The sequence below is a fragment of the Dendrobates tinctorius genome, unplaced genomic scaffold, assembly GCF_039654945.1.
Source record: "Dendrobates tinctorius isolate UK_male_01 unplaced genomic scaffold, ASM3965494v1 ptg000151l, whole genome shotgun sequence".
Lineage (NCBI taxonomy): Eukaryota > Metazoa > Chordata > Amphibia > Anura > Dendrobatidae > Dendrobates > Dendrobates tinctorius.
Window position 1 is genome coordinate 9,549,034 of NW_027361818.1, and position 16,555 is coordinate 9,565,588.

Genomic DNA, 16,555 nt, shown 5'->3' on the forward strand with positions numbered 1-16,555 from the left:
GGCCGGACCCCCAGCTTTGCAGGCACTATATATGAGGCACGCCCTGTATGTACTGAATACAAAAGCACCAAGCTGAGCCGGAGTGTGACCTGAGAACACGCGTGATGTAAAGGCGAGTTCACACTGGCCGTACACCCCAGCGCTGGCCTCTTTACTCTCATTAGGGTGTATGCACCGTCTCTTCTTTGGCTCTGGTATCTATGGCCGGTGTGAATACGCCATTACATCATGCATGTTCTCAAGTCTTACTCCGGCTCAGTTTTCTGTGGTTTTTACCAGTGTCTGACAGTGACATTTAATGTGATCGCACTGGAAGCGCGTCACTAATCCCGCCCACTGGCGCCTGTGTCACATGACCGTGGGCTGGCGTTTCATCCTGGGGTCTGCAGGAGACCCCTGTGCTTGTCATTGCTGGTCGGCGCTCATAACAAGTTAGCGTTTCTGACACACACACCACCTGCATGTAGCAGAGGCGATCAGACAGCTGCAGCTTCTAGTTTCCCATGGACACTATTAAAGACAGTGGAAAGTTAACGTGCAAAAAAAAAGCTTTTTTTTTTTTTTTAACTCCCGAGCCAATTTTTACAATTCTGACCACTGTCCCTTTATGAGGTAATAACTCTGGAGCTTCCATGGATCCCGGTGATTCTGACATTGTTTTCTCGTGACATATTGTGCTTCATGTTAGTGGTAAAATTTCATTCATATACCGTATATACTCGAGTATAAGTCGATCTGAGTATAAGCCGACCCCCACCCTAATTTTGCCACAAAAAACTGGGAAAACGTATTGACTCGAGTATAAGCCTAGGGTGGGAAATGCTCCATCGATTATTCCCCCATATAGTGTCCCCAGAAGAAGCTCCATAGATTGTTCCCCCATATGCTGCCCCCATTAGAAGCTCCATAGATTGTTCCCCCATATGCTGACCCCATGCTGCTGCTGCATGTAAAAATAAAAAAATGACATACTCACGTGTCCTGTGTCCATGGCTGCTCACCACTATCTGCCGCGTCATCAGTCAGTGACGTTCAGACTGCAGGGGGCGCGGCGCGCACTAATCACGTCACCGCGCCCTCTGCTGTCTGAACTCACTGACCGATGACAGACAGCAGCTGGCAGCCATGGACGCAGGACAGGTGAGTATCGCTATACTTACCCGTCCTGACGCTGTGTCTTGAGCCCCCAGCTTCTCCCCGTGCGCTCTCTTCCTGCCTTTAGCGGTCATGTGGTACCGCTCATTAAAACTCATGAATATGCGCATATTCATGAGTTTTAATGAGCGGCACCACGTTACCGCTGAAGGCAGGAAGGGAGAGCACGGGGAGAAGCTGGGGGCTCAAGACACAGCGTCAGGACGGGTAAGTATGACCAGACACCCCCGCCCCCCCTCCGACCCCCTTTGTATATGACTCGAATATAAGACGAGAGGGGGACTTTCAGCCCAATTTTTTGGGCTGAAAATCTCGGCTTATATTCGAGTATATACGGTAACTTGGGTTGATTCGTGAAAAAAATGGAAATTTGGCAAATTCTGAATTTCGCAATTTTCCAACTTTGAATTTTTATACCCTTAAATCACAGAGATACGGCACACAAAAAACTTAAACATGTGGGAAATGTTACTTATTACTTTACATCAGCACAATCTGGGAACCAATTTTTTTTTTTTTTTTTTTTTTTTTTTCGTTAGGAAGTTATAAGGGTTAAAAATTGACCAGCGATTTCTCATTTTTACACCATTTTATTTTTAAGGACCACATCACATTTGAAGCCACTTTGAGGGGTCTATATGATATAAAATACCCCAAAGTGACACCATTCTAAAAACTGCACCCCTCAAGGTGCTCAAAACCACATTCAAGAAGTTTATTAACCCTTTAGGTGCCTCAGGAATATTTTAAAAAAAATAAACTTTTTTTTTCACAAAAAAATTAATTCAGGTTCAAATTTTTTTTTATTTTACCAAGAGTAACAGGAGAAATTGGACTGCAAAAGTTATTGTGCAATTTGTCCTGAGTACGCTGATACCTGATATGTGGGGGGGAACCACTGTTTCGGCGCATGGCAGAGCTCAGAAGGGAAGGAGCGCCGTTTGACTTTTTCACTGCAAAATTGGCTGGAATTCCGATCGGACGCCATGTCACCTTTGGAGAGCCCCTGATGTGCCTAAACAGTGGAAACCCCCCACAAGTGACACCATTTTGGAAACTAGACCCCCCAAGGAACTTATCTAGATGTGTGTTCAGCACTTTGAACCCCCAAGGGCTTCACAGAAGTTTATAACGTACAGCGGTACAATTAAAGAAATCACATTTTCCACGAAAATGATCTTTTCACCCCCAATTTTTATTTTCCCAAGGGTAACAGGACCCCAAACGTTATTGTGCAATTTGTCCTGAGTACGCTGATACCCCACATGTGGGGGTAAACCACTATTTGGGCGCATGGCAGAGCTCGGAAGGGAAGCAGCGCCATTTGACTTTTTTTGGCTGGAATTGAGATCGGACGCCATGTTGCGTTTGGAAAACCCCTGATGTACCTAAACAGTGGAAACCCCCCAGTTCTAACCCTAGCCCTAATGGGAAAATGGAAATACAATTTTTTTTTTTTTTTATTTTATTTTTCCCTAACTAAGAGGGTGATAACGGGGGTTTGATTTACTATTTATGGCGTTTTTTTATGTTTGGCAGCTGTCATATGCGAAAAGACGCTTTTTTTATTGTAAAAATAGTTTTTGCATCACCACATTTTGAGAGCTATAATTTTTCCATATTTTGACCCACCGAGTCATGTGAGGTCTTATTTTTTGCGGGACAAGTTGATGTTTTTATTGGTGCCATTTTCGGGCACGTGACATGTTTTGATTGCTTTTTATTCCGGTTTTTGGGACGCAGAATGAACAAAAACAAGCGTTTCATGAATTTCTTTTGGGGGGTGCATTTACACCGTTCCGCGTGCGGTAAAATTGATAAAGCGGTTTTATTCTTCGGATCAGTGCGGTTACAGCCATACCTCATTTATGTCTTTTTTTTTTTTTTTTTTTGTTTTGGCGCTTTTATGCAATGAAAACAATTTTATATAAATTATTTTTGCATCGCTTTATTCTGCGAGCTATAACTTGTTTATTTTTTCGCTGATGACGCTGTGTGGCGGCTTGTTTTTTGCGGGACCATGGATGTGTCTTTTTGATCGCGCGTTATTGCACTTTGTTTGGCGGTATGATAATAAAGCATTGTTTTTTTGCTTCATTTTTATTTTTTACGGGGTTTAATTAAGGGGTTAACTAGTGGGACAGTTTTATAGGGCGGGTCGTTACGGATGCGGCGATACCAAATATGTGTACTTTTATTTTATTTTTTTCAAAAAATGACCTTATTAGGGATTTTTTATTTTTTTTTTATTTTGGCGATTATTTTTTTACTTTTTTTTTAACTTTATTACATTGTCTCAGGAGGGACATCACTGTCGTGTGAGATCGCTCATCTGTCACATCACAGATCGCTGTGACAGATCAGCAATCTGTCACAGGCGCTTTGCAGGCATGAGGAAGCCACCTCCCTACACGCTCCCGAAGGTCCCAGGCGCCATATTGGATCCGGGGACCTGCGGGGAAGGACGCCTCGCAGCAGCGCTTTGTGCAGGTCTGAGAAGCATGGAGGGAACCCCCTCCCTGCGCGCTTCTCTCCTATGCTGCCGGTACACTGCGATCATGTTTGATTGCGGTGTGCCAGGGGTTAATGTGTCGGGGGCGGTCCGTGACCGCCCCTGACACACAGTGCCGGGTGTCAGCTGTGAACGCCGCTGATCGCGTTAGGCTGGTTTCACATTAGCGCTTTTTAAGCGCACGCACGGCCGGGGGTAGCTCCGCCCCCGAGCCGACTCTCTGCCCGGCGTGCCCGCCCCTTGCTTGTAGCGCCGCCTCCTAGCGCACAGCGGCGCCTGCGATCGGCGCACCCTATCTTTAGCATAGGGTGCGCAGATCGTGCGCAGGCCGTGCGCTAGTTGCGCTTTGACCTGCGCTGCGCACTTTTGACGGTGCGCCGTGCGCGCCAAAATCAAACTTTTCGGATTTTGGCGCGCACGGCGCACCGTCAAAAGTGCGCAGCACAGGTCAAAGCGCAACTAGCGCACGATCTGCGCACCCTATGCTAAAGATAGGGTGCGCCGATCGCAGGCGCCGCTGTGCGCTAGGAGGCGGCGCTACAAGCAAGGGGCGGGCACGCCGGGCAGAGAGCCGGCTCGGGGGCGGAGCTACCCCCGGCCGTGCGTGCGCTTAAAAAGCGCTAATGTGAAACCAGCCTAAGACGTACTATTCCGTCCTTGGGCCTTAGGTCACATGGACGGAATATTATGTCCAATGTTGGAAAGGGGTTAAAAATATAAAAGTTTAAATTCCCCCCCCCCCCCCCCCCCCCCGTTCGCCCCATTCAAAATAAAACAATAATAAAAAAAAATGCACATATTTGGTATCACCACGTTCAGAATTGCCCGATCCATCAAGCTATAAAAAGATATTATCAACATAAGTCAGCTCGGCACACACAGAAATAAGCTCTGACCCAGCCCTACGTCCAGAAGAATGGAGACGCTACGGGTCTCGGAAAATGATGCAATATTTTTTTTCACCATTTTAAATAAAAAAGGACCTAGACATGTTTGATGTCTACGAGCTCATAGTGACCTGGAGAATCATAATGGCAGGTCAGGTTTGTAGCATTTAGTGAGCTTGGTAAAAAAACAAAACCAAAAAGTAGTTGTGGAATTGCTCTTTTTTTGCGATTTCACCGCACTTGGAATTTTTTCCCCATTTTCAGATACTCGACATGTTAAAACCAATGGTGTTATTCAAAAGTACAACTCGTCCCACGAGAAACAATCCCTCGCATGGCCATATTGCCGGAAAAATAAAAATGTTATGGCTCTGGGAAGAAGGGGGGCGACAAACAGAAATGCAACGATGAAAAAGGTCTGCAGCGTGAAGGGGTTAATGCAAATCCTCTTCTGCAACCTTCCTGGGGGAATGTGCACTGCTCAGATGATTGCACTACAACCCCCATTATCTGATATCTGGAGGTCTCCCAGTGTATTTAATGGTTTCTCTTTATTTTCAGATTCTGGTCGTCTATAGTGGAGAAAACTGAGACATCACTGATCTGTGAGAAGCTTCGATATACTGCCCCCTAGTGGCCGGTGTCCTGGAGCACATGTAAGGACTGGTGGAGAGCACTGATGGTCTATATACTGCCCCCTAGTGGCCAGTATCCTGGAGCACATGTAAGGACTGGTGGAGATCGCTGATGGTCTATATACTGCCCCCTAGTGGCTGGAGTCCTGGAGCACATGTAAAAACTGGTGGAGATCACTGATGGTCTATATACTGCCCCCTAGTGGCCGGTGTCCTTGAGCACATGTAAGGACTGGTGGAGATCACTGATGAGTGTTGGTGTTGCCTGTGATCTGTGGTTATAATGTGTTTTCTTATTTGTAGGGTTTCTGCTGATGGTTCCCGCTGAGGATTCTTCCCGCTTTGCTGTTCTGATCTCCTGCCCAATATCCCCGGTGCAGTAAGGTGAGTGAGAATATATGTACTTGTCCAGGACTGGTCTATAGGATGGGTCTTCATTACCCACCAGAGTTCTCACGTTGATGACGTATCCTGTGTATTAGTTTACCCCCTTAGTCTGCTTGTTCCTCACGCTTCCCTGTCTCTCAGATGGTAACACGGCAGGACAAGATGTTCTCTCTGCCACCATATGAGATTTCACGTTTCCGTCAGACTTCATGATAGGATCAAAATTTATCTGTTTCTACAGTCACTGACTCTTGGTGTTTACGTGATCATCGGGGTCTCTGGGTCGTGAGATTGTGTAGGAAAGTTCCAAAAACTGACTCGTGACATCCTCCACGATTCTGCAGGTCTTTGGTCACTAGATGTTTGGGAGGACGGTGTAGCTACTTTATCCGTTCTGTGACCGGCTTTGCCTCTGATTTCAGGGTCTCCTTCTCCATCACATGGATCCATCCTGCTAAGAACCAGAGAATGAAGGCCTCAAGTGACCGAGTGATGCTCCACTATCCGGTGACTTTAGTCTCCTTTTATCTATTGTAGAAGTTGCCGATGGCTTTCTGGGGTAAACCATTCCGCCCTGAAGGGTCATCACGGATTGTCTGATCTTCTCACTGTGAGATCAGTGGTGAAGTTGAGCGTTGGGTCTGATGAGAGATTTCGACTCTTTAGTTGTCTGTTTATAAATGGTCATTAAGACTCTGCTCTAAGTTACTGCAAGACCCAGATTGTCAATCAGGCACCGGCCATAAAGAGCAGGCTCCGATCAATGGTTTTGTCACCTATGATCTCACACCAAACACAATTTTCATGACTAGGTTGTAATGAACATCTGACCAGGTGTATGAGGGTCCTCATGTCTAGTCCCCAGGACCCTCTCTCAGTCCTGGTTTTGACCTGTTTAGGGCTACCAGAGTGGGTAGTCTGGTTTGGGTGTGCCCACCACGGTGGGCCTTCTACTTACTATTCCACATACAGAACACTGAAGGTTTTGTCCTCCTTTGGGGAGCAACTTTTTTTTTTTTTCTGGCCTACAAATTCCTATATTTTATTAATATTTTGCCATGTGGTTTCTTTACACATGTTGCACACTTTTTGATTTGCTGCTCTTTTTACTGATTTGATCTCTGATCATAAATGAGCTCAGCAAACGATGGCTACAAAGTCTTCCGCTATTCAGTCTGAACTCGCTGATCGATTGTCCGTGAACTCATTCTACAGCCAGTAATAAACATTGCATCACAGATTATAAGGGCAAGTTCACACTTGGCGTTTTTACAGCATTTTTTTCTACAGCATAACCTGAGGTGTTTTTTTAGCATTTTTTTTCACAACCCAATCAAGTCAATGGGTAAAAATACTGACAGAGCTTGTGACTGTCCAAAAAACCAAGCAAAGCGCAAAATACTGATGATAAAAAAGGAATGTGTGAGATTTCTGAGGTCTCATAGGCTTTGCTGGTACTGTAAAAAGCAGCTTAAAATATGCATAAACAAGCAGCAAAAACACCCAGTGTGACCTTGGCCTAAGGGTTTAATGATGCAAACTGTGTGTGGGGAAAAAATACACCAATATTTGGTGTTTAAGCCCTTGGAGTTTTGACTTTACAAGTATTATTTCCTAACTCCTGATCTTCCAGGAAAACCATAATTACATGTTGTAGGTTCCCTTAGGCTATGGCTGTAGCCAACACAAAAATGGTGCGGTGTGTATGTCCAACAGTGGCCTCCTCTAGGAAGAAGCCATGGCGTCGGTCACCGCTGGCCCCGATGTGAGATGTTCCCCCGCACGGGTTAGGCTAGTTTCACACTAGCGTTTAAACGACGCGCGCACGGCGCCGCTAAGCCACGCCCCCTGCCGGCTCCCTGCCCGCCCCTTCCTGTTATCGCCTCCTCCGAGCGCAGAGGGCTGCATGCGTTATGCGCACCCTATGAATATAGCGTGCGCTGCGCATTTTTGGAGGTGCGCCGAACGCAGCATGTTGCATTTTGGCGCGCACGGCGCACATTCAAAAATGCGCAGCGCACGCTATATTCATAGTTGCGCACGGCCTGCGCACCCTATGCTAAAGATAGGGTGCGCATAACGCATGCAGCCCTCTGCGCTCGGAGGAGGCGATAACAGGAAGGGGCGGGCAGGGAGCCGGCAGGGGGCGTGGCTTAGCGGCGCCGTGCGCGCGTCGTTTAAACGCTAGTGTGAAACTAGCCTTACCTGTGCACCCGCAGCTCTTCCATCACACACTCTGCTAATGACAGGCGCCGTGTTACCGCCATAGATGCCGCAGTCGGCTTTACTCGAGGCGGTCGGAGCTGGAGCGCGAGTTCTCTATGAATATTACTGTCCCTAAAATATGGAGCGCAGAGGAAGGGTCTATAGTGTCACTGCCGAATGCACGTTACATCTTTGGGATTTTGCTTGCTATAAAGATGGTAAGGGAATGGGATAAAAAGAATCAGAAAATGACCGGTCTGGTCACTGATTACAGCGATGGGTAACCTCTATACAATGCCTGACACAGGATCCACCATCCATCATAGGTATCACAGCTCGCCTCCTCCTGTACAATGCCTGACACATGATCCACCATCCATCATAGGTATCACAGCTCGCCTCCTCCTGTACAATGGCTGACACAGGATCCACCATTCACAAAAGGTGTCACAGCTCGCCTCATATATATTAAAGACCCTACGGGGTTATAAGGCGCTTCATGTTGGGGATGTCCAGACTCCTTTTAATCACTTGTTATAAAATGCCCGTCTCATGCTGTAACAGTAAAGAATCCCGGTCTATGATGAGACCATCTATCCTCCACACATAATACATGGCCATTTATGCTGCTTATAGTCCTAGATTTACAGTTGCCTAACTTCTGATCTATATGGAAGTGTCATCATCTGAATCGCTCTTCTTGACTTGGCGGCAGCTGCCTGTCGCTAGTTACAGGACACAGTGTGCTGGAGACATGGGAGTAACTATAGTGGGAGGAGGACACCTGGTCCGTGGAGCCTCGGGTGCCCAGAAGCTCCTGCTGGATCACATACGACCCCTGTCCCTTGTTCTTTGTGCTGAGGCCCATGAGCTTGTTGTCCAGCCACAGTCGAGATCAGATGTCTCTCGTGGTAGATGGAGACGTACGGATCTGATTGGAGCAGGATGGTTGTGATGTATGTAATTCTGAGAATATCAACCAGTTGTCAGTGTCAGGTTTCCACTAGTTCTGTGGAGCCCATTGCGAGGCCTCATCCTTTGTGGGGATTTTGTCTGTAGATGATCACTTTAGCTGATATTCTGTCCTCTCTCGATAGGTATGTAGTGACCTGATACATGACCTGATTATTCTTCACTAATATTCCTGGTTTTACAGACACCACTTGTACTGGGGCTGATAATATAATGGACCTGTGTCCTTGAGGGTGATGTAGTAATGGCTGCCATTATGGAATCGCTGGCACACGGCTCCAGCCATATAGCTTTCCCTTTCTCCTTGTGTTGCACCATATGGTGGTATTGGGACCAGTTGTGGGGTGATTGGTGATATGTACAGGACAGATGACGCAGTATTTTATTTACTGTCAGAATGTTATGTCGTCCCCAGAATCCAATCTGGGGTGTCTACCAGCAGCAGACGAGCAGTTTGGTATAACAGGGAGCATAAGAGGGTCCCCCCTGAAGTGCCCGGAGCTGGTGGTACAACGTCTGGTGTCCCAGGACATACCTGTAATTGTGTAACACCGCAGTAACGACCCTAAAGTCTCCAGGGTGAGGTTTCCCTTCGTCGTTCAGCATTTGGGTGGGTCTGGGTGCCTACAAGTATCCTCCTCGCCACCCTTCTGCTGATCTGCACAGCATCTTATGGAGGGTCCTGGATAAGGGCTGAGGTCTGTGCCCCTTCCCCACTACAATCTAGAGAGCCTAGTCTCTGGCCGCTCTGCCAGGGTGTGCAGTCTATAGAGGTGATGGTACCGAGGATTATTGAGACCATGTGAAAGGGTCACACGATTCAATCCACTTTTTTCTTCATTGCATCTGATGACACCTGTGTACAGTATGAAGCTTGGTGTCTATGCTTCATGGACGGCTTACACGTTGCCTCTTCAGCCCCACTCTTCTCCAGCTGACTTGGGCCCCACAACTCGCCGCTCTCATCACAGCTCTTTCAGTTGTAACAAAGAAATAACCAAAGACAGAAACATAATGAGCAAATGCCTTACAGTAAATAAGCAGCACAGTGCATGAAAATTATACGGCACTTAATATATTTTTTGATAAAAAAATGCAAAACCCGTCCCACCACTCCATGGTGACCGTAATTGGGACAGTCCAAACTCTGGTAAAAACCTTACCGTTTCTCAAGTGATGTGCGTGTAGATAAGGGCTAAGAAGGACTGGGTCCAACTGGACCCAGCCGTGGGAGACAAGATGGCTGGATGCTGAGGGGTAACTGACCATAAACCTTATATCTGCTAATTAGTAACAATCACGTCCTGTATAACCTAGAGGTCCCTGTGTAATGATCTCACAAAAAGGACCAAGTGTGGATTCCATATTGAAAGTGAAGACTAATTTGCGCTCTGTCAACCAAGAATCATTATTCATCATTGGCAAGTAAGCCTGTCAATCAAGAGTAAAGGAAACAGACCGCCATTATGATGTCAGGCGTGCGCTCCATCTGGAACGCACTCAGCCTCCAGCTGATGTGCAGCGCTACACACTGATTTGTCCGCAAGTGAGATCCATCTGACAGGCGGTGTTTCCTGTTCTCTTTGTGCATGCCCATAGGTCGGCGTGCAACCGGAAGTGCGTCATAAGATTGACAGCGGCACATCACCACGGTTACATGAGCACTTCCTGTGGCCTCAGGCATTAAGTGCGCATGCCCAGACCAGTGCCCGGGCCGGCGCATCTCAGTTACAGATCTAAATCCCCCACTATGAATAGGGGGTATAAAAGCCTGACCCGCGAGTCCAACAGGGCACCGAATTAATATAACATTATGGCTCCAAACTTGCGGGCGACATATAACACGAGGTTCACGCGATGGTTGACAAGCGCGCGTTACCATGGCAATGTAAAAACTTTCTGCACGTCAGATTGCGCATGCCCAGAAAGGTGCCATAGTAGCGCGCTGGAAGGGTATATCACCATTAGGGGCCTCAATCTCCCTCTGTTGGTGGGGAGCACATAAATGTGAGCGGCTCACCACAACCGGCACAATTGGCCTAATTCTGCAACATGATTCATATGGTTAGGGCAAAATTCTATGAGTAATATTTAATAGCCAATTACAACAAAGGCTTTCATATGTACCAGAACCTCATGATAGATGATACTTATCCAGCGTGAAAAATGCCCATATTAACCCTAAAATGCTCATACAATATAAACAGGGCAGTGACATGAGATGCGTAATATCAACAAGATATCCTGTTTTTATGCAGAAGAAGGGAAAGGGAAGGAGAAAGTCATCTAATATATAAAGCTCAAAGTGTGTGTGTGTCCGGGATTGGCATCCGCACCGTCGCAGCTACAGCCACAAAATTTGGCAGTCACATGTCTGGACCCCGAGAGTGTCCTAGGCTATGATGTGAGGCGAAATTTTTAACACCGCGCGTTCCAATTCACCAAACAATTTTGCCCCTGTCTACATAATGGGGAAACAGTGTGTGCGTATCAAGCCCCGCCCCTCATTATGATGTCATAATGGTTGCCTTGGCAACGCTGATGTCATAGGTTGCAAGCCCCGCCGCTCATTATGATGTCATAATGGTTGACTATGGGATGGAGGATGTATGATGGGTATATGGGCACTGGACTATGGGATGGAGGATATGTATGATGGGTATATGGGCATGGGACTATGGGATGGAGGATATGTATGATGGGTATATGGGCATGGGACTATGGGATGGAGGATATGTATGATGGGTATATGGGCACGGGACTATGGGATGGAGGATAACTATAATTTGCTATAACTAACCACGGTTAGTTACTGTGCCCGGGCAGCGCCGGGCTCTTAAGCTAGTTATATCATAATGAAGGTACATATTGATCAAAGAAGAAAAGAAATTATATATGGAAAAAAATGTCACACAACAGATTTGTGCATCCCATATTTATGGGAGTACATATTCAAATTGGCATGACAACATAAAGCTCATTCAGCCACTGAGGTTGTAAGAAGCAAGCATATGATTGACTCTCATTTAGGCCATTTGGTGCCACAGATTCCAACCTGTGGATCCAGGCACATTGCCTTTGCAGCAATAATTTGTCAAAATTCCCCCCCCCCCCCCCCCCCCGGGATTTCGTTTTACCACCTCAATGATGCAGAACTTGATCTCCTCCATATTGCCTTTATGTTGTTCATTAATGTGTTTTGCCAGAGGGGTGTCACGATTATGTCTAATATCACCAGCGTGCTCTCCAACCCTACGTCGAAATTCTCTTGATGTTTTCCCCACATAATCATGAAGACAACTGCATGTGGCCATATATATGACACCAGATGTTTTACAGTTTGAGGAAATCCCTGTGATAGAATTTTTTTCCCATTATAGGAGCTTACAAAGAATTTACATGATCTCAGAAACTTACAATTGACACAGCTACTACATTTGAAAAAAACGCAAGTTTTACGGTCCAGCCAAGTACCCGCAGGTGTAGATCTCCTAAAGTAACTGTGTACCAGACTATCCTTTAAAGAACGCCCCTTTCTAAAGGTAATCAATGGGCGTGGTCCTACAATTCCTCTGAGGTCAGGGTCTGTTGTCAAAATATCCCAATGTTTATTGAGAGTACCCCTCACTCTTTTACTTTACAATCAAAAGTTCCAATTATTCTCGTCATCTCAAACTCCCCCGTGTAGTTAGAAATTCTCTACTGCAAACTAGATCAACTATCTTGGGATGAGGCATGCTCGTAAGACTTTTCAACAATGTCTCTAGGGTAACCCTTATCCCAGAATCTCCTTTTCATGTCCATAGATTGAGATCTAAAGTAATCCATGTCTGAACAGATCCTCCTTAGCCTCAAAAACTGGCCTTTCGGAATGCTACGTTTTAACCTATGTGCACACGCTGCAGTTTTTGCTGCGGTTTTGGCCCTGCGGAACCGCAGTAGTTCCGCAGACATGGTACTTTACCATGTTAGTCTATGGGTTTTCAAAAACGCAGTGCTCACGCTGTGGTTTTTTTTTCCCCAGAATGTCCATTATTTCTGCGGATTCTGCTGCGGTTTCACTCCTTTAACATAGTAGAGGTGTGAAACCGCAGGTCACTTTACCTGCGGTTCCGCGGGAAAAAACCCGCAGGTGAATCTGCAGTGTGTGCACATAGCCTTAAAGCTTCAGGATGATGACTATCCCATCGGAGCAGGCTATTGGAGCTCGTCGGTTTACGATAAATTTGAGATTTTAGAGAGCCATCCAGTTCTTTTTTTAATCAGGACGTCCAAGAATGGTAGTGGTCCCGTTTATTTCATGTGTGAACCTCATACCTATATCATTATTGTTCAACTCATTTACAAACTGTAGGAACTGGCTTTCTGTCCCCTGCCAAACAACACACGTCGTCAATAAATCTATACCATGTGCCGATGTACTTTTGCCACCACTGTGGTTCATCTGAGAAGACTATGGTTCCCTCCCACCAGCCCATGAACAAACCTGCATACGATGGGGCACATGGACTGCCCATTGCAGTGCCCCTGAGCTGGTGGAAGTACTTCCTGTCAAATAGAAAAACAGTTTTTGTCAAGGTAAACCGCAAAATCTCCAACACAAATTGGTTATGGGCCCTATATTGAATTGCCCTTGTTTTCAAAAAATTTGGATGTAGTTCTATCCAAGGATTCCAGACCTTGAGAAATAAGATCCACATATCAGATCTAGTAGATTCTATCCGCTCATATAACATGATATTAATTCTTTCTTTTACCAAAGATATCAACAGTGAAGGGGTTTTCCATCTTGAGGCTATATGAATCTTTGCCGTACACAAATAATTCACCAATTTATGAAAACCTTTTAGGGAACCTCGGCGGCTTAGTACCAAATAAAAAGGCAGAGGGCTCTAAATCAATTTGTTCCCTGAACATTTGTTCTACCAGACATTTCACTTTCTTCCAGATCTCCGATAACACTGTACAAGACCACCAGATGTTTCATGTCCCCTGATACCCCACATCCCCTGAATCAATCACCCGAGACACTAGGGAACATATAATGAATTCTCTCTGGTACACAGCCTGCTATGTTATTTGAGGATTTTGTGGAAGTTTCTCACTGATCTCCCCCATCCATTAATAAGATGGTTGTCCAGCTTCCAAAATTTATTGTAGCATATTAAACACAGAGCATAACGGACAGAGTACACATGTCCTCAACAGCAACGCGTTTCGAACAGTGAAATGTTCTTTCTCCAAGCTGCCCCAACCTAATGGTATGGTTATGTACCCATCACAGCCAGTAAAATTCCACAAAGTCATGTGGTACAAATAAAACCAACCAAATAAGAAATACAAATACATCAAAATAAAAAGAAAAAAACAATACAAAAGATATTGTACAATACAGCCTAATAGTGAAACATGATTTCTGGCATTTAGACCAGCAGGGTGACAAGTATTCGAACAGAACATCCAGTATGCCTCCTGTGTCATGAGGTGTCTCTTAATGTCTCCTCCTTTTGCTGTCATGGTTAATTTCTCAATCCCAATGACTTGTGACACTGCCGTACTTCTCTGGTGTCGAGATACAAAATGCTTGGATGCAAATGACATTGTGCGGTTCGAGCTGGTGAGAGAAGCGATATCAGTGATCTGCTCCGATATTCTTGTGTGTAACATACGGGTTGTACATCCTACATAACTCAGATTACAGTCAGTGCCTCTAATTAGATCAGCACATTTCTGATGCTACAGGTAATGAACTGTCTGCTCTTATATTGTTGGTTGTTTCCACTGTCTGTGTGCGTTATTGTGGAGTGGATGCATGTCCTACATCTAGATGAACCGCAGTGATGGAAGCCTGTGTGGCGCAGCCATGTGCGTCTTTTTTAGCTCCTGAATCAAAACAAACTTGTTGAGTTGACATTGGCTAACGTGGTGGCCTTTCTATCTACAATGTGACAGCCCCCCGACAAGATGGTAGATAACGAATCATCGTCATATAAAATAGGGATATTTTTACGGAGTAATCTTCTGATGGCTTTGTACTACGGGCTGTAGTGAATTGAGCACACCAGCTTATTATTCTCCTCACTACTATTACTTTTGACTCCTGATTGCTATCAAATCGCACCGTTTCTTCTTTTGCACAATTTTCTTTGCCTGCTCCAGGGACCAATTTGGATAACCCCTATTCCTTAATTTATGACAGCATGTACTGATTTCTTGTGTCAAAATAGTCGTCCTTCCAGTTCCTGGTGATCCTAGTAAATTCACCCACGGGGATAGATTTTATAGTATGGTTTGGGTGACTGCTAGTGGCGTGCAAAATACTGTTACCTGACAGTGGCTTAGAATAAGATGACGTAATAATAGATTTACCCCTCCCGACCCCGCAAATTCAAGTCTAGAAATGAAAAGCGAGTCAGTCTCACATGCAAAACGGATTCTGAATGAATGAATGGAATCTGCCAGCCGGAGCCGGCAGATTCCCGGCGGGCGCACTGTGCATGCGCCCGCCATTTTCCCCGTATCCAAGATGGCGACGCCCACAGTAAGACGTCGGCAGGACCACCGGGAGGGGACAGAGGACCACGGAGAGGTACCGGGGGTGATCTGGGACCCTCTGTCTCCTCTGATGTGCGATCACATCAGAGGAAAGAGACCTTAAATGTAAAATCGCGGCTTTTTTTTTTCGCGTTCGCCGTTATAGGGTTAATAACGGCTATCGCAAAAGCGGGGTCGGTAAAAACCGACTGATTCATGTTCTCTGGGGTTGGAGAAAATCCGACCCTGGGGGGCGCTATTCACTTTCTCCACAGCGCCGTGAATTAGCTGCGCTGTGGTTTTAGTACAGATAAATACCGCCGTTAGAAGGCGTATCGGCGGTCACTAAGGGGTTAAACTTCACATTATCCTTCTCTTCCAAACTTGTTTAAATAACATTAATTTCAGTTGGAATGCTCTTGAGTTTCGCATCTTCATATTTCATAATTAGATTTATACATAAGGCCCTTTTATATATCAGAAAACGCCTATAAAAAGCTGCACTTCCCATAGCACTTATTTTACCACTTATTTTTTTTGTATGAAACTCTCATTAATTGAGAAAAAAAAAAAATTTGAAGTGACAGAAGAAAAAGATTCATAAATCAATTTTTATTCATTATTTCACTAAAACAGTTAAATTTTTTTTTTGCAAGAAAAGGTAGTGAAGAATAAGCTTTGGGGAGTTCTCAAACTATTTGGATACCACAATAATATTTCATATTGTAATAAAATCCACAATCGTAAATATTGAGGTGCAAAAAATGTGCTATAATAACTGAAACAATCTCCTAAATGAGAGAAAAAAGTGCCTAGTGCGATTTGTCTCATATATGAATTTTTTTTTAAATTGTATATCAACACTCTGCAACTTAGCCACAAGATAGCAGTGTCATATCACAACATGGATTGCAATACTAAGTCAATAACAAGTGAAATCCCCTAGCAAGCAGCTCAATAGCCGGCACAAGCAGCCTCACAATATATATAGACCTTTCAAGCAGTCTCCTATCATTATAAACTGGCCTTTTGTTAATCTACTGATTATACCATCACCGCCATCACTGTAAGTGAGACTTGTAAACATAAAACGTATGTAAAAAAAAAAAAAAAAGTCATAAGGACATTTTACCTTCACATCTAGCTGAAAAATGAGGTGCCGCCGTCAAGAGACTCAAATTCCTTGCCCTGACGCGCGCGTTTCGCCCAGCTTCTTCCGTGGGGCGTGTCTTGTAATAGAGGGCGTGTATGTATACTGCGTTCTACCA

The 16,555-nt window shown here is 45.2% G+C and overlaps 1 long non-coding RNA gene across 5 annotated transcripts in view; it reads left to right on the forward strand.

The window, feature by feature from the left end:
* Nucleotides 1-16,555, forward strand: part of LOC141050238 (uncharacterized) — a 135,035-nt gene that overhangs the window by 2,417 nt on the left and 116,063 nt on the right. For 4 of the 5 annotated variants that reach the window (XR_012220491.1, XR_012220492.1, XR_012220489.1 and 1 more), the window contains exons 3-5: nucleotides 5,116-5,414; nucleotides 5,493-5,573; nucleotides 5,999-6,340. This is a non-coding gene — a long non-coding RNA (uncharacterized lncRNA). Of the gene's footprint in view, nucleotides 1-5,115; nucleotides 5,415-5,492; nucleotides 5,574-5,998; nucleotides 6,341-16,555 lie in introns of those variants that run through there. The other variant, XR_012220493.1, reaches the window with a different exon arrangement.